The 21967-nt window shown below is 39.1% G+C and overlaps 1 long non-coding RNA gene across 1 annotated transcript in view; it reads right to left on the bottom strand.

The window, feature by feature from the left end:
- Positions 1–21967, bottom strand: part of LOC130557797 (uncharacterized) — a 51405-nt gene continuing 29438 nt past the window's right edge. Inside the window, exons 3-5 of the long non-coding RNA XR_008963356.1 lie at positions 21554–21677; positions 149–219; positions 1–74 (exon numbers count right to left, since the gene is read on the bottom strand). This is a non-coding gene — a long non-coding RNA (uncharacterized LOC130557797). The remainder of the gene's footprint in view (positions 75–148; positions 220–21553; positions 21678–21967) is intronic.

The following is a 21967-nucleotide window of genomic DNA, read 5'->3' as shown; positions in this document are numbered from 1 at the left end:
CTTAACCTGATGAAATTACATCATGCGCAGAGACTCCATGACGGACGTTATCAGATGGAAAACGCTCGGCTTTGCTGTGCGAGAGAGAGAGAGAGTTCATTTGATTTACTTCATTTGATTCAGAAATCTTTTGAATCAGTTCACCAACCTGACTCATTTATTGAATCAGTCTGTAGGTTACATTTTTTGCATCCTCTTGCCAAGACAGTTTTGTATAATCTGCACAAAAAAAGAGGCCAGTAAAGTATAATGAATTATTTTGTGTATACTTGGCATGTAGTTTTTTTTTCCTGTTTATTGAGTAGCATATTAAATACTATCAAGTTTTACATACTGTCTTACATAAATAAAAGTTATATGGTAACAGTATAATATAAATATCAACATAATATTAATTGTAAAGTCAAAGAAAAATATAATGTTCATGTAAAAAAATTACATATACAAGTATAAAAAAAGATAAACTAGTTGTATGCCACAGACGACAGGCGAGGAGGATATTCCACACAAAATACTTATTAATAATAGATCCAGGAAGATAAACACAAAACAGAGCGGGATAAACACACATTCATTTACATTTAAGACACGACAATGAACAAGGGAACAGGCCGAGTATTTAAAGAGTCCGGAAAATGAGGCTGATGACTGGCAGGTGCGGGTGGTGGTTGACGAGGCACTGGTGACGAAGCGAGGAGGATTGTGGGAAGTAGGGTTGGGAATCGTTTCAATTTTATCGATTCCGATTCCAATTCTGATTCTGCTTATCGATTTCGATTCTTATCGATTCCCAGTTTCGATTCCACAGTTGAAGTAAAACATTTAGATATCAACCTGTATGGTCATTTAGCCTGCTTATTGACTTGTTTGCAAAATATATATATATATATTTATGAGCACCGTTTTGTGTATATTTACACATAGAAACACACCTTTTCCAATTTATTACAATTTGTATTATCATAGTTGAACTACATCATGGTTAAACTGCAGTTACTATAATGCAACTATGGTTAATTTGTGATTCCTGTGCCTTAATGCAAATTCTATAGCTAAACTATGCTTACTATAGTAAAAAATATCGATAATTTTCATAAGGGCTTTTATTGAGATATCAGCAGATCATGCAACGCATGTACTTTTCTGAAAATATGCACACAGGAATTGATAAGAGGAATTCAAATTTTAATCTCAAGTATCCGATTCCTATTCCTTTCGATTCCGATCCGATTCCTAGCCTTTCGATTCCGATTCCAAATTGCAATTTATTTTCGATTCCCAACCCTAGTGGGAAGTGAAGTCCTTGGGGAAAACACGGGGAGACACAAACCGTGACAGAACGGGGGGGTGGGCGTCCTGGAGGCTGACGGGGAACACACAACAGACAGGACGGGAAGCCTCCAGGGGGGTGGGCTACTGGCACCGGGGTTCAGGGGGGTCTATGGAGGTGCCGGTAGCTTGGGCGGCCACGGAGGTGCAGGCAGTTAGGGTGGCCATGGGGGTGCTGCCCGCCCCGGGAGCCAGACAGATGTCGTGGCCGTGACACTGGAGCCGGGAGTGCAGGGGACGTCGGCCGGAGGTGCAGGCATTTAGGGTGGCTGAAAACTTGCGGGGCTGCAAGTTTCGTGAAGGACTTTGCCGTGGCGGTGAGGTGAGCTGGGGCACTCAACGCGTGTTCGGACAGGACCGGATGATGATCGATCTTATTCGGAGTGGGCTCGCTCACGCAGAAGCAAGAGCAATTAATCTCCAGGATAAGATCGATGAACTCGACCATGGGTCAGTATCGGAAGTGACTCGGGAGAGAGACAACGATGGGAGTCATCATCCAGTCCCATCACAAAGCACGTGTTTAGTGAGCGATCGTCCCAACTCACCCGATGGCTCAGTTCAAGGAAGTCCTCTACGTATCTCTCCAGAAGTTGGCCGTCTTGACAGAGAAGGAACCGGAGATTGTCCTCTGGAGAGACATTGAGCTTTAAATAATCGATATTAGGATGGTCGTGTCTTCTGTAACGGTGTATGCCACAGACAACAGGCGAGGAGGATATTCCACACAAAATATTTTTTTATAATGGATCCAGGAAGATAAAAACGCAACACAGCGGGATAAACACACATCCATTTACATTTAAGACACGACAATGAACAAGGGAACAGGCCGAGTATTTAAAGAGTCCAGATAATGAGGCTGATGACAGGCAGGTGTGGGTGATGGTTGACGAGGGACTGGTGAGGGAGCGTGGAGGATCGTGGGAAGTGAAGTCCTTGGGGAAATCACAGGGAGACACTGAGGGAAACCGTGACAGTATACTGCCCAGAGTACTTTCATAACCTTAAAATGTGCTTCAAGTATTGAGCTTATAGTATAGATCCAGTGCAAATGAAAAGCATATTGGTAAATAGTTGCGTACACAAAGTTTATTACTGTTACACTTAAATTCCTAGAGAAATTAAAAATAACAATGCCTATTTTTTCCTTCTCTTTTTAAAATTCACGTGCCCTCACAATCAGTTAAAATCTGAAAATGCACTTCCGTCCTGTAGTGACTATCCATCTTAGATGATGTATGTCGGCTTGGGCGGAGCATCCGTTAACTCCTCCCCTTCAACTGTCAGTCTGCTGCCAGTTCCATTTCAAAATGCAATGGCTGTTTTCATACATCCAATCAAATCGAAGGGAAAAAACAAGCCACCATGCCCACGATTTTTTCTCATTCGAAATTCAGTTTCACTCGGAAATGTGTCAAAATATGGAAGTAAACACGATCGCAACTTCCGGTTCACTGGGACTTTAAACCAAAACTATTAACTAAAAAGCGGAGTCAGTCCTGTTTATTATTTAAGTAGTCCACTTGTATACTAGTAAGTACATTGATATCAGTATACTTACTACATAAAATATTTCCTTCTTTCTTTCGCTAAACACAAACCGTTTTTTATGCAAACTCGCTGGATTTATTGGACTACTTTATTATTGTATGTATGTGCTTTTTGAGTGTCACCATTTTGAGTACCATATACGATGATAACATGACAGCATTTTAATAGACAATTGTGAAAAAAGGAAGGCATATAAATGTGGGATTGCATGAGGGTGAGAGAATTTTCATTTTTTCATCTGATTATCTCACCATACGCAGCATAACACAGCATATTTAGGTTGAATGTGATCCATATATCATACTCTGATGAGACTGTACTTCTCCAGATGAATCTGACCGCATGGACAAGAATGGCTGTAGTTTATGGGTGCAATTATGCAAAGCTGTGTCAAGCTGTTCGGCATCAAATCCCATGAATCACGAGCCGGTCAGATCTAATAAGGCCTCTCTGAACATCACTTGATTCCAACCTGACTTTTCAACACCCTCTCCTCACATGCTTGGTGGAAACTATTCAATGCAAGTTGTAAATAAACTTTATGTAATTTTGCACGGATCCAACTTAAAATCCCAGGAACACCTCTGGTAAAGGAAGGGTGAATGAGAGAAGACTGTGTAATGAAAGTAGACGGCAGAGGAAGAGGACAGTATGTAATGAAGGGAGGAGGAGGGAGGGATGTTTAAAAGGAGTTCAAGCAGACAGATAAGGAGCGCAGGGACGATGCTATCTGCAGGATTGAAGACAAGCACATCAGCAGCCGAATGCTTCCAATCACTTAATCGGCGAGACTCCGCCCAACCCCGTCCTTGTCCTCCTTCATACGCAATTTCCAGACCCCAAACAGTCCATTTACTATGTGTTTGTGTCTGTATCTTAGAGAAAGTTTCTCTAGGGTCAAAGACCGCTAGCAAGAGTACAAGCACTTTTAGATTCCAATGTTGGGAAAGCTATAAAATGCAGCCTTATACGCTACGAGCAAGTCATAGTTTACACTTCAAAGCTACTAACAAATGTTTTAAAATATACAACTAACCAATTTTATAATGAGGTTTTCTATCAAAAACAATAAGGGGATTACTTTCAAAAAGGGTGACAATATTAAGCTTAAACTGATGAATTTTCTCTACATATGGCAACAAAAAAATCAAGATTACCTAAATAAATAAAAATACAATTTAGGTTAAGCTGCCATTTAAATACTGAAGACAGTCTGAGCTTCTTAAAATGAAAAGCCTTCTGGTATTGTTAACATGTTCAAGTGACTCCTCTAGAAAGAGAGAAAACGTCAAATTCTGTTGGCATACATACACAGACCTGTGGACCCTTAAAACAGCATCCAATGCGTAGAACACATGCAAAAATATTCAAAACTTCAATAAGTTTGACTTGAAAAAATTTCCTGAAAAAACACTGGTGCATTGGTTTCTCTCAGTCTGCCAGGAAACAAAGTCGTGTTTACAGCCTCCACTAGAAAGAATTTTCCAAAGTTGCGATATTTGGAAAGTTTGGTTTTCCCTGCCTACAAATAGACCAACCAACTATTAGCACTTCCATTCAGCTGTATGATGAGTTGAACTGCTCTAATATGTTTTTCTTATGTTCTAAATTTATTATTTTTTAATTAAAATTTGCTGTATGTAGGGTTGCTGGGCGTACTGCTGCAGTAAAATAGCACGATACTAACCACGATCAATAAAATGTTTTGCTCAGTCCAGATGAAATAGATAAGGCAAACCAATGTTATGATGATGCTTTGGACGAAGGGTAAAAGAGCAGCTACACAGCTGGAATGTGTTGGCCTCTCTCTGTAAACAAAGATGACGATAAGATTTAAAGACAATAACAAGGCTGAGATAACAAGCCGCTCCTGTTAGAAGACAACGAGATGCAAGACTTTTAAAACGCTTCAGTTCTCAAAAAATTTACAGCACACAGATGTGTTATTTCAGAACGCAGAACAGATGCCGTTGTAAACTATGATCGTGTGTTGACCAAGCAGCAACCTTACGATCTCTCTCGTGTAGCCAACACGGAAGTGACTTAAACTGCAATTCATCAACTGGCCGCTAGAGACTGGCTCCAAAAGAGAGTAGAATCTCATTGAGCCCCATGTTAAAATGGACAACTTTACAGCAGAAAAAAACATGTTTACAGCCTGGTACAAAAAATGATTTTGGTCTATATAGCTAATTTTACCCTTCATTACAACTGTGAGGAGGGTGAATTTTTTGATAACTCACCCGTTTAACTTGTATTAAGCCTTAAAATTCTGCTAATTATGTGCGTGGTCACTTAAGTGACAAGTGGTTTTAGCAAGCAGGCACCTCGGCTTCAACCACGTCCCGCCTCTATGCCCATTTTCGATTATCCGGGAGTGACGCGCTGCAGAGATGGCGACGGCCGGCTCCGCCCACTTTAAGCTTCAAAACCTCCTCAGAAACCTACGGGTGACGTCACGGACACTACGTCCATATTTTATACAGTCTGTGGTGTTGACACAAAATATTCACTTTAACACATTCTTTTATATTTCTTTCAAATGGCATATGCAATATTTCAACAGCAATATTAGTAATAAAAACAACACTTTTTACGTATACTTGTAAGCAATTAAATGGTCAACTTTTCTGTTTCTGCAGCATGTTCTGTTCATAACCCGGTGCGTTGCATATTGTAGTTTATTATTTTCTGTTTACTCTGTTTATTCGGCACAGAAATGCATTTAATTGTGAAGAAACGATAAGAAAATGACCAGAAAATAAGTAGCGAAAGCCTGAGTTGATATACAGCGTTTATTTTTGTGATTACGGTGACATCAAAAGAGAAAGTAATATTTTGTTGTATCACTTTGTAATTTATGCAAACGAACGCATTCGCACAAGCAGGCGTTCTGGAGAGGTGACTGATTTGAAAGCGGCGTGGGTAGACGGACGGCCGGTGCAGCGGTTTGGAGCAACAGAGAAATAATTAGCAGATAATAGCAGATTGTGCTAATGAGACCACCGTTCGACTAGGACATTTCACTTGACCTCTAGTGGCCGTCCGAGAAAAACGCCTGGTTTATAATTACGCTCCGCAATGCGCCATGAAATTGTTATTGTGGAATGCCTCTTGGAAAGCGTTATCAAACAGTCATTTTAATTTTTCACCGCTAACTGTTGCATATGTATAGCAAGCGAAGAAAATGCACATGTGTCCGTTTGTGACACGAGAACGACGGCGGCTCATGCAAATGAGCTTTGCCGTCTCTCTCTCTCTTGTCTCCTCTGCATCCCTCCCACCCTCTTTCAAGAGATGATGCAGTAACAAATAAAATAATGCACAGATAAAACTGAAATATTTTGTGACGCGGCGATAATCATTGCGAGCGTACGTGCCACTGATAGCAGGCAGTTGCGGCTGGCAGAAGAAAAGAAATAATCCTTTTTTGTGGGCTTTTAAAAAATGAATCTGAGTTGAATCACATCAAATGAGAGAAAAAGCTCAAAGACAGCTCCAAGATGAGCCAACTCTAGGAGAAAATGACCTCCTCGTTTTGGCGATAAAGTTCTAGCCAAAATATGATATCAGCCTGGGACGTGTCTCATTAGAAATGTGTGTATGGCGTGCAAGCCGCTCTCGCTATCTGCCCACTGCCTGGTTTGCGGGCTGATAAGAGGCAAATGCAAATGTCCTGATAAGAACTGAATGCAAATATTTATGATATGATATTCCCTGGGAATTATGTGCGGATAAAACAAAGTGTATTATTTCCCCAATTCCTTTTCAGGTTTGCCAAAAAGCCCCCCTTTTTGCTTCCGGAATTTGCATTTCTTCAAAATTGATTGGGCCGGCATATTATGTTAAGCTATTTGTTTGCCGAGGACGGTAATTAGTTACTGTAATTACAACGATGACAGTTTCTAAATTGTTTTTTAAGCATTACAGTGTGTCTGGGCCTGGAGATTGCGCTACTTATTCTAGGATTTAAGCAATTGTTGGAAGAACTCCCACACGAGGGCCGGAGTGGGATGTTTTTGAACTACAAAGCGGCCATTTTCTGAGCAAAGGCGGTTTTGAAAATGTCTGTTAATTTGTACTAATTGCTAGCTCGACTGCGTTTGGCGCTCCGCTGGCCGATCGGCCGCGTGTTATTGATAGGAAGTCTAGCAGGTTCAAAATGGCCCTGAAAAGTCAATGTATGTGTGCACGCTCGCTTGTGTTCTCGGAAAGACTTTGTGAAAACGCTATGTGTCGGTAAACAAATTGCTAGCGCGCGAATGACCGTAATTACAGTCCTCAAATTCAGTTTAGCATTTGTTTGCCCGTGTAGTTTGATCTTTTAAAATGCGACCGTTTCATGAACGAATGTCCGACAAATGTCAGTTTGAAAGTGTACTCACGCAAACTGGAGAATCAAACGCAGGACACAAGTGGGAAACCAGACTGAAACCGTTCCTGCTCCAGCGGTGTTGCTCCATTGAACATACAAAAAAGAAATAAAAAAGTGCAATAATGGAAAAAATAATACACATTTTTTCACTGTTCTCACAAACAACCAGAGTAGTCTGATTTATTAACAAATCACACTTATGAATTCACGCTTTTGAAATTCATACAAAACATGTATAATTAATACAAAACAAACAGTTTCTCTGTCATTTCCTGGTGATGCAACAGGGGAAAAAAAGAGCTTGTTCTATAGGCAGAACGCTGCGAGCATTTCTCGCTACACAATTGTTTTATTACTAGCATTCGCAAAGTGTCACCTTGACCATAGGAAAAGAAACACAAGACTGATGAAACTCAATGGACTGAGGGAGTAAAATATAGAGAAGGATGAAAAGATGTTTGTCGACATTTCCCAGTGAGAAACGCTACGAGCATTTCTCCGAGTCCCAGTCCAATAATGAGAGTGGTGATATTCTGAAGCGTTCAGCTGAAAGTGTGTAACAGGATTTCCAACATTCTTAATCAGAGGAAGCCATGTCGTCTGTCTGATTCCCTAAAGCTCAAGGACGCCATCTTAACCGTATATGATGAGGGGACGTGTTTTCCTCCGAGGAGACATTTAAAAATGAGGCAAATTGTGGTCAACAAGCATGAGACAAAGGGTAAACATCTGATTCACAGTGGCAGAGCTACTGCGTTTTCTCGCGACACCATAATTCTTCGTTTTTATTAGGATTTTGTCATTAATACCCTGTGGATAGAAACGTCCTTAGTCACAAATAAATTTGCTTAATGTCCCCCCAAAGGAAAAGTGTATTAAGTTCTATTTTAGTGTCAACTTTGTCTCCTCAAACTTATAGAAATTTACAAAAAGGGGATAACAATGGACATGTGATTAAAGTAAAAAGGTTTTTTTTGTGATTTAATAATTCTACATAATGTAAACAGTATTCTGTGAAAATATAATCTTGATATCTTAAATATTGGTTGAGTAGGACATTTTAAAGATAGGATTCAATGTTTAGGAAGCCAACTTTCACAATTTTTTGTGCCGAATAATATGTGGTGTCAAAAATCATTAATTTCAGTATTTTGAATTAAGTTGCGCATTGCTTGGCATAAATCATTATTATCAGTCACCCTTTATGTTTATACCAGTTTTTTTTCAAATATCTAACCAATAAAATGCATTAAAGGAGTAGTTCACTTTAAAATAAGCCCTCATTGACTTTCCATAGTAGGAATAAAAATTACTATGAAAAGTCAATGGGGGCTTATTTTAAAGTGAACTACCCCTTTAAAGAGTGCTTGACAACTCTGAGAACACAGTATTTAATCATTTAAAAAGTACAGTGTTTTATCCATTTCCTGTAAAACAGCTAATTTTGACATATGAGGTTTCAGAAGGACAGCGACGATATACTGAAATAAACACACATGACCTGTTTTTTGGCTATATGACTACTTATATGACTACACATAATCTCATTATTAGATTCACATGCAGGGTCACAAAAGGTTAAATGCACACTAGGATAACTATATTAGCGACCACACAAACGGATTATATCATTATGTTTATTGTAAGCTTGTGAACTGCAGTTTTACAGTTTAACTGTAAAGCCCTGATTTTGATCACTAATCAGCTGAAAAAAAATGCCCAGATATAGCGACCAATAATCGGTCGATAAAAAGCCATTTTTCACACTATCGGCTATCGTACGATAGTTTAATAACAGGCGATGATCAGTGCAGATATATCCTGTCAATCGAAATAGGCCAGGAAACTGCAAAGAATTTGTGCTCTGTATATAGAACATGTTAAGAAACATCACCAGTTTGATGTTCAATATTAATAGTCATTATATGAATTAATAACATTCAGAAAGTTAAGAAATATAACTGTAATCTTCAGAATCAGTATCGGCAGATATCACTCTGACTAATTGGCTATAGGTATCGGTGAAGAAATTTAGTATCGTAGCATCTCTGGCCAACAGTAATGTTCCTCTGTATCATTAATGGTTGTAATGTAGATGATATCCATTTAAATTTAGAACAATTTTTACAACTTCATGTAGTTATCGTTCCTTGTGTAAAAGAGTATAGAGCTATAAAAGAAATGTTCTTTTGACAATTTCTGACCTGCTATCTTGGTAAATCTCACATGTGAGACAATGTTCATATCTCTTCTTTAATCAAGACCAAAGCAAGCCTCCATTGCACTAACAAGCTGTCACATTTTCTTCTGTAATATGTCAACTCTCGAAAATACAATTTCTTCCTGAAAATGACTCTCTTGATGACGTTACTGTAGATAAAACCATCTCTGTCAGTAAACATAGCCAAAGGGATTTAGATGTGCCTTTTTATCTGCCGTACACACATAGTTTCCCCAGAGTAGCAGAACGGTGCTCGTGCCCCAGGTTTAAGGATGACCTCCCAGAAAGCATTGCAGCGATGTAAACAGACAGCTGAGGATCAGCCCTGTGCTCTGTTGGTGCCCACCGCCCTTCATTAGCACTCTTCCACCCCGATCGCTCTGCTTTTCGTTTAACAAGATCCCTCTGAAATTACAAAGGCTTAAGAGAAGTTGCTTGATAAATTAGCTCACGCATCTGTAATGTAATTGCATCTTAGAAATTAATTAACAAGCTACCTATGTAATAGTTCTGTGCAATTTCTGTTCATTAATGGCCAGTTCTCATTAAAGTCTCTTTACAAAAAAACAATTAGCTTTTGGGAGCGAGTGTCTTTTTTAAAAAACAAAAAATGCTAATTGTTCACAGTAGAGGTAATATAGCGGAGCAGACAAGCATTCAAGTACACAGTTTAATTAAGGGCTAAATCTAAATATTTGACGTTCATAGGGGAATTAATATGTGCTCATTACAATCACTAAGCTCATTGCGACAATGAAAACAATACATCATGTTCCGGCGATTGGAACACTCAATAGTTATTTTTTAGCGGAGGGGCAGATCCAAGGACAACTGATTTGTTCTTTTGTGCCGTTACATGAATGAAGAAAATAATACCACCTTACCATTCGTAAGAACGGCACTCAGAGGTGAATGAACGTATGCAAACCCTCCTTCTCATGGCCTGAATCAAACAAATGAATTTAGGCTGGTAACTCTTTAATTGATTTACGGTGGATGTTTTGCGTGGCACCATGCGATTGTTGTGTGAGGGAACAAAGCTGATCTTGAGTAAAGACACCCACATTACCCATAATGCACTTCACATAAGTGATTTTTAATGTTGGAATATGATGGTATGGACTGACCACACATGAACGGACCAACAACGTCTGGATTATCAGTGGGACGCTCTGTAAATTCAGACTTTCCAAGTTTGGGGCGTGTCAATTAAAGAATCATGCCAATGGCAAATTGGAGTCGGTCATAATTAGGTATTGTGAATGTTGGCCGTGCAATTTATTTTGCCCACATGTTGTGCACCGCTGATGAAAAACAGTGCTAAAGCTTGCCAGAAAACAAGCTTTCGGTTTATAAGTCGAATGGCTTGTGCAACAAATATTAATTTCCCATCATTTCCTGTGACAGGCTAATGCATAAATAACACACTTATCGTGCATCTTTTGTTCATTTCTTGCACTAATGTTAAAAAAAGCTCCTTGTTTTTGTCAGTAAATGAAAGAGACAAAGAAATAACCAAGCAATGCATCCAATATTTTTCAGACAAAAATCATAAACACGTCTTCATATTTGGAGTTAAAAAACTTGAGTTAAAAAGTAAGAGTTTCCCAGGAGGACTTAAATGTTGCATTTCAATCAAATGTTAAGACCTGCTGTAGAAACTTTAATCCCAGAGTAAATAATTTGTTCATAGTGCAGTTAATATCTAGAAATATAATATACATAACTATGTCTTCAGAGGTGTATAAAGACCTCACATAATAAAGCGTTATGTTTTTATTACCTTAAAATGAGCTATTTCTATCTACATACACCGTGGGTCCACTTTCTACAGCAGCCCTAAACGGACAAACTGCTCTATCTCCTTCGGCAAACAGGCTAAAACGTGACGACATCTTTGTCCTATGTCAGCCATCATAGTGCTTCGAAAGGGAGGGGGAGAGGGGGAGTGGGTGAGTGAGCTGTTGGTTGCAATTCACACTTAATTTCATACACTGGACCTTTAACACAAACATTTGCCACAACTGCTGAGCTTTCACATCTAAGTTGCATATTTGCTTCGAAACACAATTTTTGCAAATGCCGATATCTATATAATACCTTAAACCATTCGTCTAAGTATCACTGAGCAAGAAGTCAACCTGCAAACTGGAATACAAAAAAATATTTAATAAAAAAAACAACGCACATGCAAAAATGATCACGTAACATTGACCTTTCAAATCAGAATAGTTATATATAAACCAACAATATTTAATAAATGATAACTGAGAATATTTCACAGATCATGAATACACAATAAAGTTGTGTGTATTCTGTCTCTCTGGTGTATTTATCAGGCCGTCTGGAGCCCAGGGGATGTGTGGATAGACGTGCGTGCATGCGTGCAGCTCATTAACTCGCTTACGTAATTCAGGAAGCGTCTAATCCACCAGGTGAAGAACACAGCAGCATCAGGACTCACCGTCAGCTACCCGTCGCTGCCTGGGAACACTGCTCGGAGGCCGGCGAGGAGCCCTCGGCACACAGCTGCCTTTTAGTAGACAACACTAACCAACATGCAACCTCATTAGTAACCAATATGAAATACTCGGCATTAGCATGATATAAATTACATTTTACTTTAGATTTTAAGGCTTGTTAGTGGCTTTTTGAGCTGATCTTATCGCTCATCCTGACTCACGGCGCACCATGACAACAGCAGACTACAGAGCATCATTTAACCTTTACAACACGCGTATTGATCCGCTTTGGTTATCAGACTGCGATCAGCGCACAGTGGCTCCATCTGACTCCAGTTCAAATTCACTGACAAAGACAGCACATGTCTTGGCAGGTGTCGTACTACAAAGAGCTGATTGTATTACATGCATGTTAGAACGTACAATTGGCCTCAAAATGAAAATCATGTCATCATGTCATTCCAAACCTGGCTTTATTTTTCCTGCAGAACACAAAAGAAGATATTTTGTAAAACGTTGGTAACCAAACAACACTGGCCCCCATTGACTTCCATTGTATGGACACAAATCCACTGAGACATTTCTCAAAATATCTCAAGTTTGTCTTCCACAGAAGAAAGAATCATATACAGGTTTTGAACCACACGAGGATGAATATAAGACGAAAGACTTTTTAGGTGAACTGTCCCTTAAGAAATCACATAATTTCACAGGGGGGGGCATTGATGTAAGTGATGAAGTCATAACTCAGTGTCACAAATAAAAAAAACTAAAGGACATTGTTTGTCTATTCCCATGAGTTGGCAATTAAAACATCCTTCAACAATTGTCCCTGAACTGCAGCAATAACACATTACAAAGGTAAACAATGTAAACCAAGAGGACCGTGATAATATCGTTATTATTATTTTGATGAATTTAGGTTTCGTTATTATTGTCATTATTCCCCATTCAGCCCAACCTGTCCTGTATGCATTCAATAATGTCCCGATCAACAATACAGACAGTGTGTCACAGATAGAGATGCACACCAGAGAGCCTCTGAAATTTCCTCTACACGCTGATAACAAATTCAGCATTGAGAGGCACTTTAATAGGCTTTTTAACTCTTGATCTCAAGGCAAAAACATACAGTGTAATTGAATCTCAGGTTAAAATGACACTCGTTCCGTGATAAACTATTCTCTCTTTCTCCTTGAAAAGCTTTTTTTCCATTCGCTGTAATGTGCTACTAAATTATCCAAATCTTAAAATGAACGGCTGGCTGGATCTGAGAGATATCGGTGTGCTTTGTGAATACGTAGATTCTGCGATTAGATAAAAACGCAATTCTTATACAGCAGCGCTTAGAGAACAACTGCATGAAGATCATTCCCTTTACAAAGCAATTGATATGAACTACAATGGTTTTGGCACGTTTTTGCTTTTTCGGTGGTTTAAATGATCTCTGCGGCCTGTTTGTTTTACTTTGCCACCTTATGGATGAAATGTGCTGCTTGGTTATTTACAGAGTGAAACTAGCGAATATTTGATTTTATTTCTAATGTTCCATTTTATTTAAGTTAAAGAAATGGTTTTTATTTATTTTAGGGTTTAAGGTGGGAAGTCATATTATTCTATCTTTTCTAGATTGAAAAATATGAAATACAAGAACAAACAAGAATTTCAAACACACATCCGCTTTGCAAGAACAGTTCAGCTAATAGCTTTACGTATTATATAAAGTGACCGGGGCTCGTTGTAACAAGAGCTTTTTTCTCTCACTGTTTTTGTACATCTCAAACATCTACCCTGCCATAAATTGGAATCATTTTGTGAATTCTGTCATCCAAACTGTTATGTTTTTGTTGTATTGTTTTTTTGAAATTATTTTATCGATCACTTGATCTTTTGCTGTACAAAATTTAAGCCCATGTTTAATTGTGGCAAGATGGCACTTTTTCAGCTAACTTTCTTTTTTGTGAAATAACAATAAACATTGTAGTCTTGTAACTTGTGACTCTAGGTTATGTGCTATTACAAAAATGGACTTTCAAAAAGCGTTAAATAAAAGAGTTAAAAAGTGACAACTAGCCCCAGTCTCTCTCTCTCTACTGTATTTAACTTCCTCATATGTTTACTCTCTCTCAAACACTTCAGTGACACATTCATAAGGTGTTTCATTATTCAACTCATTTCCCAGCAGACATCTCTCCTGCATTAGTGCTCACATATCCTAAACACACAGACACCAGCAACAAAAACCAGCATGGAGGTTTACATGAACTCATTCTGACGAACCCTTCATGTACTAAAACACGCAACTCGTGGAACTCGCTTTGTGTTTTCTTCCCAGCGATGCCATTCTAGACGTTTTACCGTAGCCTGCAGGATCGAGCCGAGGGGAACCGGCAGCTGTAACGCATCTCTCGGGACGGGCCAGAGGAGATTGGGCCGCGGTGATGCGCCGCTCATTAGCGGGAGTGAAAGGAACCTCTTCACAGATGATGGCTGTCAGCGTTCAAAACACGCACGGCTACACCAGACATGTCAATTGAGGTTTGAGTTCCTTCTGCTCAATTCTATGACATTGCAATATTCACGTGACGTTTATTTATTTCACTCCTCTATCCAAGAACGAAGGGGAAACAGGGAGCACGCTGACATCCGAAAATGTGTTTTCTAATGAGCGCGCCGTCTACCTAGTAAGGGTCTCGCCTTGTCATTCATCAGCACAAATTACCGGCTTGGCGTTTGACGCGTTCTCGGCGCTGCAGATGACAGCTTCGTCTGTTCGGCAAACAGAAAGCGGGTAAATGTGGCAGCTCTTCTTTCCGTGGGGCCTCTGAAATCAATTAGTTTGTTTACCTGTCACAGTTCAAACGAGGGCCGAGCTACTATAAACCTCATCATTTCCATCACGGCGCAGTCACCTGCTCTCCACTGCGCCGTAAATAAGCGGACACGGGTCCAGATGTAATGAAATAAGAGTGATTCCATCAGCTCGGCCAGATCTCATCAATCTCACAGCAGCTAATTGCAGGGACACCTGGCGCAGCAGCTCGAACGTTAAATGTACGAGATTCGATCTGAATGCGCGACATGAGACGATTTCACCCCGCTAACTGAAACTAAATAAATGCATGACTTTTTGGAGATGAAACTCAAAACACCAACAAATCAAACCGTTCTCAAGCATTGCCTCAATGTTTTTTTCTGTTCTGCAAACAGCATTGGTATAATGCATGTTACAAAACGTGAGTGTTTTTAAATATGACAAATACCATCGTTTTTTTAAAATGAGAACAGCAAATGTACTTTTTTAAAACTAATAATAATCACACACATGATGCAACACAAAATCACTTCCAATAGGCTTCAACTAACGGAGCCTGTAATTCAACATACAGTAATTGCTTTCTGAGGAGTAACATTTCCCCAACACTGCTGACCGAATCTGCACGGCAAATCTGACCCTTCGGCCAGCGCTCATTTCTGAAAGCCTTTCAGGTATTTGACTTGCAGTTTTGGTTCTGTAAGCAGTTTTAACTACAATAAAAGATGTCTGTGGAAGAAGTGCAATTGGTGCAGCTCCAGCAGGATTAAAAGTTGGTCTGCAGGTCTGTAATAATACGGAAAGCGATATAAGGCAATGCTGCAGATGACCTACTTGTAAAGCTCGCAACTTTTCCCCTCTCATTCTACCTCTAAACTCACACTGTCCACCATTTCAGGAATTTCTTCGACTCTTGACCTTCATTTAACATCACTGGACAGATGGCCTTCAAAGATGCCACTGTCTGTAAGGTCAGAACACGCTACCATGCAATGATGATAAATTATGTTGCACCTCTCCAAAAAATCCTGAGCAGTACTAATGCATAAATCAATTAAAACCAAGCATGACCTGAATCTGTAATAGATCATACGCAGGCATATAAATTATTTAAAGGGACAGGGACAGTTCACCCAAAAATGAAAATCCTGTCATCATTTACTCACCCTTTTGTCATTTTAAACCGGTGTGACTTTCTTTCTTCTGCAGAATACAAAAGAGGATATTTTGAAAAATCTTAGTAACTGATCAACAGGTAACTATTGACTTCTATTGTATGGATACAAACCTAATGCAAGTCAATGAGCACTGCCACTGTTCGGTTACCACCATTCTTCAATCTTATTTTGCGTTCTGCGGAAGAAAGCCATACAGGTTTGAAATGGCATAAGAGAATGCGTGAATAATGGCAGAACTTTCATTTTTGGTGAACTATACCTTTAAGAGCGCGAGTGTCTTCATTTGTATGAGATTTTGCTCTGATGTCTATCCAAGAAACTAAGCTATTTACAAACTTACATTCTGTCTTTTTTTCTGATTAAACAGTGGCATTCATTCGTGTTAGAGGTTATGGTTTATTAATAGTTTGTCCAAGCAAAGCCAGTGAACACAAAACCCAAGTGAATGGTTTTGGGTTTGTGTAAAAGCAATACCCGGCATATTTGGCCGAATTTTAAGATAAGATGAAATTAGATGCTAACAAATTCCTCTTTATTGTTTAGCTTGGTTGGGTTTCTGTTAGCCCAAATCAAAGCGGATGCAGACTCGCATACAGCCTTGCACAATATCACGGCTAGCTGCTTCTCACCGAAACAAAGAGCAAATTCTGCTGCATACTGTGTTTTCCACAGACGGTTTAAACCAGCTCATTAAAAGATGAAGCCAGCAGCATCTTTCCAAGCAATTTCATATCATGCAAAAAATATACTGCATAAAACAAACCATCTCAATGAGCAGTAAGCTGAGAGCATCAGACGTGTTCAATCTTACAGCGACGACGAGCCCATTTCTGAACAATGCTGGTGACTGAAGAGACTCGAGTACTGACATAGTAAAACCAGTTTTTTTATCCAAAATTATAAAGTTAAACATCTGGAACCGATCATTTTTCAGTAAAACATAAAATTGACCCTTCGCTAAGCCCCGCCCTCCTTAGTTTCTGTTGCTACGCCTGTCAAGCTTTCACGCCTGGCAAGTGTATTACAGTATGTATGCACTGGTGTCAGACATTCCCAAGGAGATAATTAGTCATTTTTGGTGAACATGTGAAATATCTGAGAGAGCAAGACAAAAGGGACTGCAGTGTGCATTCTAGGGATATATCCACGACATAATATGCAACCGATTAGAAAATAATTTAATCAAAATTGAAGCTAAAGCCTATGAATGATAACATTCTCCCGCTTATATTTTAGTAGCGCGCCAGGCTACTGCTCACACTTCGTGGGTCTAATCTACGCCTTGGACCTGGCAAGAGCCAGAGATGCTGAGCTGAGCCATACATCATCAACAACACAAACAAATTTCCGTCTTGCCTTTAATCATCTTATTTTACGTTCAAATATATGCATTATGAACAAATAACCGTCATTATTTCCAAGCAATGATGTGCTGAGTTAGCTAGCTAGCTAACATTAGCGTGCTCTTACCTTGGAGCAAACATGGGTGTTTTTGTTAATCCTGTCGACCTTTAGTGGGACATTCTAAAACGCTTAACGTACCTAAACAGCGATAAAGGAAAACCAAGTTTCTGTCAAATTTTACTTCTAATAAACACACGCTGCTGTCATAAGAACGAGCTCTTGGTCCGCGGATAAAGTGAATATCACGTTAAGCATTCTCACTATAGAAGTCCATTATAAGAGAAAACAGCTTAACGTGGCTTAGACAAATTTCTGTCATTTTAGTTGTAATTAATACTTCAAAAGCCACCGTGCATTGTGTTTAAAAGTGTTGTAGTTTTTTCTTTATGCCCTGTCTGAAACCAATATTTAGAAATGAGGTTGAAAGGTAATAAAGTTGCTAACTCCTGGCTTCAGTGTTGTTACATCGAGCTGAATAGCCTGTGGAGCAAACTAGAACAAAACAGCACAAATGTTTCTAAAAGCTCTGATAAAAAGGGACAGAAATATAAATGAGATGATACAGTGCATTGTTTAGGTACGTTACGCCACGTTAAGCTGTTTCCTTATAATGGACTTCTATGGGGGAGAAAACGCTTAACGTGATATTCACTTTATCCGCGGAACAAGAGCTCGTTCTTTTGACAGCAGCAAGTGTTTAATACGAGGAAGGTTTTACAGAAATTTGGTTTTCCTTGATCGCTGTTTAGGTACGTTAAACTACGTTAAGCGTTTTAGAATGTCCCACATTTAGTTGTGAATGATGCCTTCCACACTGCTTGATCCACGTCCGACATTTCTCCCCTTGGGTTTTAGGTTTCGGGAAGGGAAAAAATTCCACCACCCCGTCCAACATTTTAGGATACTGGCTATCAGATTTACACAATCCATACGCACAACGCTTCAGCATGTTTCCCTCGCTCGAAAGCTTGACAGACCTCCTAGTTACGGTTGCTAAACCACGATTGGCCTGTGGCGGTTTTCAGGCATGGCTTAGCGAAGGGTCAATTCCAGGTTACTTTACAGTACATATCCTTAGATGGCTTAAAGTCAAGTGACATCCATTGACCCTACAGCTCAAATTATAAATCATTATTATAGACTTGGCTAAACTTGACTCTCCAATATTTTGAATTTAGACTGCGATACCAAGCTCAACCGCTAGATGTCAATGTCCCATACGGTTTGTTCAAATGCGACCAAACTACAGGACAAATGTTTTATTTAATAAAATTAACATACAACAAAATTCAACAAAGTAAAACAGTAAAATAATAATACAAATTAATATCAACATAAATTAAAATAAATATAAATAGTTATAATATTAGACTCCAGCTAATAAACCTGATATTTTAGGCTCAATAACCAAATAAAGTTTATAAGCTTTAATAAAATATAATAAACTTTATAAATAGTACACGTAATTAATTTCTTGACCATGTTCCTGAAAATGTCATTTGTATATTTTTATATATTCTATTGAAGCGAAAGCTCTCCCAAAAATGAAAATTCTATCATCATTTACTCATCCTCTTGTCATCTCAAACCTGTACGAGTTTCTTTCTTCTGCAGAACACCAAAGAAGATGTTGTTATCCAGCACCCATTCACTTACATTGGTTTTGTGTCCCTACAATAGAAGTGAATGGGTGTCGACACTGTTCAGTTACCAACTGTTCTAAAGAAGAAAGAAAGTCATACAGGTTTGAAATGAGAAGAGGGTGAATAAATGATGACAGAATTATCATTTTTTGGGTGAATTATCCCTTTAAATATCCTTGATCATATTTACTGTTCTTGTGTATATATTTAATTTAATTACGTTAATTACAGTTAAATTACGTTAAAAGTTTCAGCACTACTGTTTACAAATCTGAACGCTGCTTATTAGATCAATAAAAGTGAAAGAAAGAAAGCATTCATTCACAGAGCGCACGGCCCACCTGCCAAGTCTCGCTTTGGACAACATGAAATCAAATAGATTACTTTCGTAATGCATATTTGTGCTCTTATTCCCTCCCCTTCAACCACCAAACAAAGGAGATAGTTCACCCAAAAATAAATCTTCGGTCATCATTTTTTTCAACCTCATGTCATGCAAAACCTGTATATGACACAAAAGAAGATATAGTTTCAGTGGTTTTGTGTCCATACAATGAAAGTCAATGGGGGCCAATGTTGTTTGATTACCAACATTCTTCAAAATATCTTCTTTGGTGTTTTGCAGAAAAAAGAAAGTCAAACAGGTTTTACTTTTGGGTGAACTACCCCCTTTAAGTCCAGAGCTACAGTACAAACTTACAAGAACCAACTTATTAAACCCAATGTGAATACATCCCAATCTCTATAACCCTTTGAATAAAGCAGGATGGATATTTCTGGTATTTGGTCCATTAGGTGTGACAGACATGCCCGTCTCAACGGCCCCTCGGTGCCCTAAGCTGATGCCAGGATCCTGATTGCGCTCTTGTTGTTACAGTAAAACCCCGCAGGCTGCCAGTCTGCACCTCTCTTTACCGTGTCCCAATCCAGAAACAGCTCTGCACATTGGTTAATATTACAGTTATGTCAAATCTCCTCATTACTGGCCCAAAGTTTCTCTACTGCATTTCACTGAGTCCTCGCCGCACACTCTCCCCGGTGTGTGTCACACATGCACACCTCCATCGTTAAAGAGTGTGATGGTGATGCTGGATGACAGCAGCCTCTGTGCATCTCCAGCCACAGCTGCCCATCATTTTGAGTGACAGCTGAGTGAGGAGAGAAAAAAAATAAAACTCCTCCCAAAGGTCTGCGGTCTGAGACTGGGGACTGTACCTACAGAGCCACTTAACTAGGCCAAATAAAACAGTCCGTGCATATTCAAACGATACAGAGAAGGGATGAGGGATGTATGTTATGAAACTATACATTATGTTAGAAATATACACATAATGGTAACAGTTGTTATGCATTATTTTTTTTGTATACAGTATATTAAAGGGACAGTTCACCCCAAAATAGAAATTCTGTATCATTTACTCACCCTGCAGTTGTTTCAAATCTGTATAAATGTCACACAGAGAAAGATATTTGAAAGAATGTTGGAATCAAACAGTTCTTGGCCACCATTGACTACCATAGTAGAAAAATGACAATGGTAGTCAAAAGTGCTCTAGAACTGTTTGCTTTCCTACATTCTTCAAAATATCTTCTTTCGTGTTTGACAGAACAAAGAAATTGTTCCTATTTATCCTCTTTGAAACACAAAACTGCAGGTACTTAACGCGGGTTAAGGTCAAATGACATCAAACTCACATTTCCTGGCAAACTCCGACATGACAGCTCAAATTATGAATCATTATTTTTAGCTTACTGTTGCACAAAGGGTTAAGCCAAGAAAGGTCTTTTTTTATTTACTTAATAAATACTTTTTTATTTTCTTAATATCTGATTGAGCATCTATGTTCTATAAAGATTATAAAGAGGATAGATTTGCTATACTTTTGCTTATTTTAGTCGGTCTTCATTTACATACCTAAAACAATCTGTTTAACTGCATCCTTTCAGTTCGGCGATAACCAGCCATCACTCAAAATAAATGTCCTTTGATGCTTGCATAGATGAAATCAACCATTAATTAAATCATCCGGTTATGACACGCTAGTTTGTTTCCCTTCACACATCTGCTTATTTCTTTCAGGAATACACTTCAAGGCCTTCAACAGCAAAACTACATCACAATGTCACACACAGCACACATTTCATCTTTTTATCACGCGTGAGCTAAGTGTATTTGATCTTTCGATGTCTTTAAACAAAAGAATTAAGTAATTGTTCGGGCTGTCGCGTAAGGTCGCCACAGCTACACCCACGCTGCAGAAAAATTTAATTTCAAGGGTGTTTTCTTTTATTTCACTTCAAGTCCACGTCCTTTGAGACATTGGGATATCTGTTCTTCTCCCACGTAAAAGGAACCTATCATCAAAGCATTAAGATATGATTAGACTGACATTTTCTTAAGAAAACCACAGGACGGAGGGAGAGAGAGACATAGTGAAAGGAAAGTGAACTCCATACTGCCGATCTTATCAGATGCTAGCATACATAGAGATCTTTGAAGCAGCTTATTACAGAATACGCTAAGAAGACAAGTGGGTCGGTGTACAGATCAGAGGAGAGCGCGTCAACGCACCTGCTGGATTTCGCTATCGTCGGAGGGTGTCAGTCAGCGTTGAGGCCTGCCAGCCGAGCTTCTCCTCAGCGCACCTCGAAGTTTTAATATCAGACCGGTCTTGTCTTTCAGCATCCTGGTGGGACTGGTTTCAATAAGAAGAGTTAGCGATTAACATCTGACTAAAAAGGTACTTTCAGGCAGACAGTGAGTTTGTCAGATTGATGCAATGTAAGTACGTGAATTTTTAAGCGCATTCTTTCGAAGCCAGTTCGAGAAGCAGGTGCTACAGACTTATGAGTCTTATTACACATTGAAGAAAGAAATATCTGTTAATCGAAGTTAAGATTGAAGCCTTGTTGATGGATTTAAACTATGCATGGAAACCCAGTCGAAAATGAAATGTCATTTTTTGTGCTCTATTAGTCACAGTGC

This window comes from Triplophysa rosa, linkage group LG8 (genome assembly GCF_024868665.1).
Source record: "Triplophysa rosa linkage group LG8, Trosa_1v2, whole genome shotgun sequence".
NCBI classification, from domain to species: Eukaryota; Metazoa; Chordata; class Actinopteri; order Cypriniformes; family Nemacheilidae; genus Triplophysa; species Triplophysa rosa.
Note: the sequence above shows the minus strand (reverse complement) of the source record. Positions and strands in the feature narration are given on the sequence as shown.